Source organism: Crinia signifera, chromosome 3 (genome assembly GCF_055691185.1).
Source record: "Crinia signifera chromosome 3, ASM5569118v1, whole genome shotgun sequence".
In the NCBI taxonomy this organism is placed as follows: Eukaryota; Metazoa; Chordata; class Amphibia; order Anura; family Myobatrachidae; genus Crinia; species Crinia signifera.
The window spans coordinates 170,492,185-170,500,429 of NC_139219.1; positions in this window are offsets into that span (position 1 = coordinate 170,492,185).

Here is an 8,245-nt window from a genome sequence, read left to right on the forward strand (position 1 = left end):
CGCGCAATGCTCTCTCCTCCCCTCAGGGAAAAGGGAAGCGGTGGTTGTGAATAATGGAGGGGCATACGGCGACAGAGTGGTCGATGCACCCCGATCGCTGACACAAGCTACCGTTAGCTCACGAGCGACGGGTTGGCGACCACTGTATTAAGCCTAGTAAAACATATAGGGTTATATTTACTAAGCTTTGGTTTTCAGTTTTTCAATCCGCTGAATTACAAACGGCCAAGCCACTGTAAAATTGCTGAGAAACATACTTTAGAATACATTACAATACAGGTTTACAATTGGTGCTTGTGACCAGTATAGAAGCCACAGCTACCCTGAACAGTTATTTAAGAATAAAAAAAAAAAAATTAAACTAATGCTATCAAAATGTTCAGCCCAGCAAACTTTGCCCAGTTGAAGTCAGCAGATCAGCTAGTTTGCATATAGGGTGGTATGCACTATGGGATTTTTACTGTTGAAAAGTATTCCTTTGATCTGACAGTAACTCAACAGTCAGAAATCAATGTTCCTGTTGTATCATGTCAAAGTCCATGGATTGGTGAAAACTGCTGCGGATTGTCAAATGGCCGTGAATTCGACAATCCTTTAAAAAAAAAGTCAGACCTGACACCCTTCAATGTTAACGGCACCCTTGAATAGGTGAGTGCCGATATTTCCCCTGTTGGGAAATATCTGTACAAATTGAATGTCCCCCATAATCTGTTACATTCATTTGATTCATAGAACAATTGAAAAATGTAGTTTTGACACATATAAGTCAATGGTGCAAAATTATTAGAGATATTTAAGTAAAAATGACTGTTTCTACAAACATCCATACTGTACAGTGTGCTAGGGTAAATGAAGTCGTAATTGTTGAATGACAAAGAATTTTAGAATGCATTATTTTAATTTACTCTGCTGGCAATGGAAAAATAGTTTTGTTAATTTTGAGTTTTACAAAAGGGAACATATTGGAAGATGCATCATTTCATGGGTTATTAAGATCTTAAGATACCCTTACATTAAACCGAATGTCTTGTAATCTGATGTCTTGTTTTACTATGTTATCATTACATTTGCTAGGGTATTATATGATTTATTACAAAACAGCAGAAAATGTATAGACTAAATATAATCATACTGTTGCCGACAACTATAAGCCATTAAGCTGGACCTGCTGCAGCCTGTGGCCCGCCCTTTCCTACAGCACCCTGCACTGAAGCCGCGGCTACTGGAAAATAGTGACATCATTGGGCACCAGCAAGAGCCAAAGCATACTGGGATGCTTGAGGGCAGAAGCGGCTGTTACACTCTGATGTGGTACCTCACCCAGCCACCTGACCTTTTAGAGGTAGGGTAAGTGGATAGATAAATGGACTTTTAAAAACACAAGAAGAGTTGTAAACATTGTATCATTTTTATACTAACATTTTTTTTCCTCATGTGCATACTTTGGCGTTCTTCACTCTCCTCTCAATCCTTTATCACATCTAGCACTCATTCCATATTTTATTGAAACATCTAGAGGTATAATACAACAGAAATATAGTATAGACACAAAGTCACACAATACACACAAAAGGTCATAATAGAAAATGGGCAAGATTTTAAAGATAGGTAATGAGGAAAGAAGTACACAAGTTCCCAAATCTTTTGTCTCCCTGTACTATAGCTGGCGAGTCTGAAGTATTGTAGTTTTTTTCAAATTGTACTAATTGTTGTAGATCATGTTAAATATTGTAGGGAGATTAGGGGACTTTGACATTTCTGCCAATGCAGCCCTAGCCACAAGCAAAATGTGGCACATCGAATAGCGTTCACTTTTAGGGATGGAGGGTTGGGTTTAACAGAGCAAGCATCGGTTCTGGTTTTACAATCGTCTGCAGTACCTTGGACAGCAAACTGAAAACCTCAACACAGATATTGTGTCGCAAAACCATTGGGCAATTTGGAGGTATGAAGAGTACTTGCCTCATTTTCTTACACTATACCTATGTGCTGTTTCCTGGTTACACTAGCACATACCTTCTTTTTAACCCCCCCCCCATATTATTCATTATAGGATCCAACCACTTTCTCATAGCTTTTGACAAACCTTGTTAAAAACCCAAGGGATATACCTTCACCTATGTTTTTGGTGTATAAAACAGTGCTGTATACACATTTTTTTTATAAATATATATTCAGTGTATGCAGGAAATGCATGTTAAAGACAAAACAAACAGTAAATTATATAACAAGAATAACTGTAAAGAGACATTCTGAATAAACATTCATTTACCAGGGTCACACTTGTCCCCTTGATTCTAGTGCACTGTGTTATATGTTGCAAACACCTTTTTATCATCCCCTGTTTCTTTTCTACAGATGTGTGCATCAGAGGACATTCTTCTTCCATGGCATACTTCCATGCACTTCAATCACCCTGCGCACTTTTGATCCACTTGTTCAGAGTTGACTCTTTTGCATGTAATGATAATTTGGTTTTCCTGTTCCTGGATCTTGTTACTTCATTGCAGTGCGGAATGTTCATGCCCCCTTTATCTATGATCATTTTCTCTGGGGAAGGATACTTTATTTTTCAGGTCTTCATCCTTAGGACACAGGGAGACACTCATGGCCCAAGTGTTCCTGGATGAATAGGTAGGTAGCTGATGTGTCACCCTACAAGCTCTTCATTTTTTGCTGGTTGAACGTTTTGGGAAACTACTTCTGGGCTTGCTTTTTCCATGCGTTTCACCACATCCGCTTTATTCCAGGGAAAGTCACTGCATAATATCACATCTGCTGCCATATCCTTCAGAAGTTATCTTCTGCCTACTTTTTGTGGCCCTTTTTCTAGTGGACCCACTTGGTGACATTGACGACTACTCCATTAGTCACCATGACCAAGCCACTCTTTTCATTATATGCCAAATAATGGTCCCTTTGTACATCATCCGGTTCTGCCACAGTTCTAGAGACTGTGTAAAGCATATTTTGCTGGTTTTATGTTGCTTACTTAATCTGTTCAGACTCCTGCTATCCAATGTGGAGACATCAATGAAACTCACCTGATGCATTGACTGTCTCTGGATTACAATTCTGCTACACTGAACCTGTTGTGTCCAGCGCAGCTACCAGTTTTCTAATCAAACCTAACCTATTATGCCCAGTGCCATGACTGGCAGGAAGACAGCAGCCAAGCCCAATCCTCCTTGAAAGGTTCCAAGATCTACACCTAACCCTCATTCAACACCACACCCATGTGCTAAATTTGGTCAAACTGGTTTGGCTTCAAATAAGCACATCTGCTTGGGGTATTTCCTAACATTTGTATCACATGTTAAGTTCACTTGCAATTGAATTGAATGTTAACACTAGTCACAAAAAGTGAAAAGTTTTCATGTGAAAATGTGTTAACACTTACAATTAAATTCCCTGCATAGTCTGTTGAGAAGTGGCCATTACAAAATGCACTGTGAACTATTATAAACAAACATTAATACTATAAATAGGAATATCAAAACTACAAATAACATGAGTTGACCCATTTTTTCTCATGTGTAATATGATTTGTTTACAGTCAACAGTGACTATATAGACAGGAGAAAGCTGGCTTGGCACGTTTTAAACGGTAATGCTCTCGCCGTTAGCATGCTTCTGTAGTATTATCCAGATACCAGCATCGGCTTTCTTGAGTGTACGTAGTGATGTACATTTGCTAACTATATACATTTTTTAATGAGGTCCTAAAACCAAAACTACACTCATCAGTGACAACACAGTATCATCAGCACCTCAATTTCAATATACATCAAATCAGGAAATATGTGATCTATAAGCGAATAAATCTGTAGTAGTAACATAATAATGACAGTGACAATGATTTTGCAGATATATACTGATCATGCAAACAAGCTCCATCCTACACTGTATTAATGACTTTGATAAACCACATTACCTACCCAAGGAATTTAAAAATTACTTTACAAGCTTGGAAAAGCTTCACAAGGATTTGACAAATGAACATAAATCTCTAATGGAGATTAGGAATACCCCACCATCTGCTCGAAGTGCTGTACATTGTAGATCTTTACAGTTAGTAATGCAGTTTAAATGAGCATTTTGAAATGTCAGATATTGACAGGAAATCAATAAATTTGTATAAAATGTTCAGTTCATTCATTAAGAAAAGGCAACGCCTCAGAAATCACTTAGAACAGCGAATTTCAAATGGTGTACGGTGTGCGCATTTGCGCACAGAGAGGCATCCCGGAGAAAGGGAACGCCTCCCAATGGGACTGCTTTGAGTGAGTGGCAGGTCAGACTTCCAATAGGAAGTTAGTGCCAGTCACATTGAAGCCAGAGCAGTCTCTCAGACTGCATCTGGCTTCACTTTAGGCAGAGACAGTGGCGGATTTTACCTGGAGGGCTGCAGCCCATAGGTAAAAACTGCCACTGGTTACTAATTATAATTCTCCAATTAAACAAGAAATTAAGACAGATAACCAAGAAAAAAAAGTGGTAACAAATGCTGTGAGAATACGGGTAGTGGAACCATAGTTTGTCACGTGTCGTGTACTCGAATCCCTAGGTTCAGCAATCACACAGGTATAGAGGAGAGAAAGGTATAAACAGCACTTTATTGCACCCACAGTGGAATATAGGCCCTTATTCTGATCGGTGCGGCCGGATCCGAATATGCGGCCAGCACCGTGCGTCCTAAACCCCGCCTTCCATACGGATCGCCAACTCCGTCCGTACGCGGTAAGAAGCTGTCCGAACGGACCGCACGTGTATTTCTCATGAATACACCTCCTCCATCTCAGGGAACCTCCCCCATCATTCGATGGCTCCCGCAACCTCAGACCACACGGGCATTTCTCCGTGCAAAAGCAGGGATCTGGGCGTGCAGCTGACATCCGGCAATGTCATATGTCCGCCCCCTACACGTGCGTCACAGCCGCATTACCATACGTACGCCCAGTGTTTGCATGGGAACGCCCATGAAACGCGGGGTGTAAACATATGGTAATGAGCCCAAACAGCCCTTCACGCCCCTCTCCACCCCCTGTTCGTAGTGTACACATTTCATGCGGAATGTGGCCGTGCGTCCCGCTCGCACATGCGCAGACACAAAACATCGGCGGCACGAACGCACGCGGATATTACCGCACCAACCAGAATAAGGGCCATAGTGAGGTACATACACACTTCAAACTATAACAAATTAAATAACATGCCAGGCAATTACCAAAAATTATTATTTTGGTTTCTTTGCTATGTGTCTCCTACCTGCCTCTAGGGGTCATACTCTGCCAAGGGCCTGGATAGCGGGCCTGCAAGTTAATCACCTAACCATGAGCAGCTGTGCCTACACCTGGGAACTGCTATTTAGGCCCAGCTCACAAGCACTCCTGTGCAGATCTTATTGGTGTTCTTGAGGGCTGTCTCTAGGCTTGGCTGGTTTCAAGATTCTTGGCACTGTACATAGTTTTTCTGTGCTTTTGTTATATCTGGATTTCCCTTAATTCTCACAGTCATTGTCAGCATCCTGGACTTTTACCTGAATCCAAACACACAGATACTCACCTTTATTTACTATTACAATCAAATACAATCTGTAGTGTGTCATTCAAGATTCTGTTTTCTGACACTGCAATAATTATTCTAGTAACTGTTTGCATCCTGTTCCGTGTCATCCAAGAATCGGTGCTCTGCGTTTGTTTTAATTTCATCTACCATCTTGTATTCCTGCATCATATCAGTTTTTTGGTTACAATAAATCTTATTTTCATATTACCTCATTCAGAGGCATGATAACAATTGTTAGCCTAGTAAGCTTAACAAATAGCCCCTGCAAAGTCCTGCAAATATGTCCAGTGTCACCCAGGGGCAGGGCCGGTGCAAGGGTTTTTGGCGCCTCCCTGCAAACTCTAAATTGGACGCATTTAAATGGGAAAGGCCATAATTTGCTTGGGGATGCACATGAAATGCTGGGCATTACTATGGCCCACCGCCCCTGTGCGAGAACTATGCTGACTGTGCAGGTAGCGAAGGCGCCTGCACAGAAGCTCTGCATATGATAATATGCACATGCGCAGGGCAGAACCATCGCTCCCTGGTGCGAACACGCTGGGGAGCGAATGGATTAGAATTGGCCCCATAATGCACACAGAAATGACACTTACACATAATGTCTCGAATAGTGCCATTTCACATTATTCCAACTATGTACTGTATTAACACAGAGGTAGCAGTGGCACTCACATATTTAAGCATATGAATAAACACTCAGAGACACAGTGAACATTATAGTGGCCCACCGTTCTGGCCTTGGATAATTGCCCCATTTATTTACAGATATGTGCTCTTTAGATGTTGCTGTGATGCATACAATGCAGAGCATATGTATGCTCCACCACACTGCAATGGGACCAGTGTGTTCATGTAGCAACGACAACTGTGTTCAATGGAAGCCGGCAGCAATGTGGACACACCTGGCATACTCTTCACGATCGTGCTAAAGTAAGCTGCTAAATGCAGGAAAGTAGTGTGGTGGGACACATCTGTACCATAGCACGTACCTTTGTAGACTGTCAGACAGGCAGTGCCTCCCAGCGTGGCCTCTCTGACTGTGTTCCAGTCGGCTCCAGAAACCACCGCCGGCTCTTCTCCCTGCAAGCATGACCTCCCCTGCCCGGCTTCACAGAGGGAAGGTAATTGCAAGGTCCCCCTGGCACCGTGACCCGGAGAGGAGTCGAGCAGCGTCGCTAAGCGCAGGACTCAGAGTTGTGCGGCGGGCAGCTGGCAGCCAAGAGTGCTGCAACCGGTGACCAAATTTAATTAAAGGCCCCCAATGCCCGGGCTGCTTGTGCAACGTGCTAAGCCTGCTGGCAACGCTGCTGCCTGTCATATATTTTGACTGGCGCAGGCTCCGGCAGCTGCAATGTCGTAGGAGGGGAGGAAGCGCCTCTAAGGGCTGGCGCCTACCTGCTTTGCAGGGTGTGCTGAGCGGGTAGCGCCGACCCTGCCCAGGGGTTGTTCAGCATACAGGTGCTTTATATCCTAAATGGTCCACGTCCACAATTATATAGAATTAGGGCACTCACCAAGCAGCAGTAAATAAATGCTTTACTTTTTATTTCCTTATGTCAAAGCACAGTAAGCCAATGTTTCGGACCAAGCTTATCCCTTAATCATAGTGTTCTGAATCCCACACAGAAGTTGCACTTCTGTATGGGATTCAAAATGCCATGATTAAGGATCAAGCTGGGTCCGAAACGTCGGCTACATACATACATACATACATACATACGCACACACAATATCTTCCCCGTCACTTCGGTGTCCCAAATCTGGGTTATCCCCTTAGGGGTGAGTCCATTGTATACGGTCGGAGGAAAGTAGGCGGAACACATAATGCTTTAAATTTATTAAGAAAAGTGCTGGTGCAGTGTATATATATATATATATATATATATATATATATATATATACAGGTCCAAAGAAAGAGGCACTCCGGTATTGATATTCAAAAGCGGTTGTATTGATAGCGCCAAGCGCTTTCGGGGATGAAAGCCCCTTCCTCAGGGCACAACAGCAACAACCAACATTACAACAATCCCCCAAATAAATACCTTATCCTAAACAACAGCCGCCCCTTCGTATCGCGCGCCGGCGTCCGGCTCGCCGGAAGTCGTCATCCAGGAACTTCCGGTGGGACGCGCTGTCAGCCAACGGGGAGCGTTCATGCGTTCCTTCCGTCGCTGGCTTGCGTTCCACCCATCCTCCGGACATCCTCTTCCCTGCTGAGACCGTTGCCAGGCGCCCTATAGATACAAAAGATGAGGCTTTTACTAAACAGGAAGTGTGTAACCCAAATCACATATAATACATAACGTTACAAAACATAAACAAATGTGCAGAAAAAATACACCAAAAAATACATGAAAAATACATGAAAAAATAGATAAACCAAATACAGTTATCGATGGCCAGGTTATCAAATGGAATGTCAGAACTGGCAGATGTATATATAAGACACATGACCCCTGTGTACATGGGCCGCATGGATGGAGATACCACCATAATGATAAGGAATGTATGAGCTAAGTCAAACTGTTCCAGTTAATTTTTTCATTGAGACCCCCGGGATTTGTGGTCCCAAGTCTCATAATCCACTGTGATTCCTTAATAAGCAAGATTTTTGCCCGATCCCCTCCCCTTAATGACATAGGGACGTGGTCTATCATAAAATAGCGGAGGGACT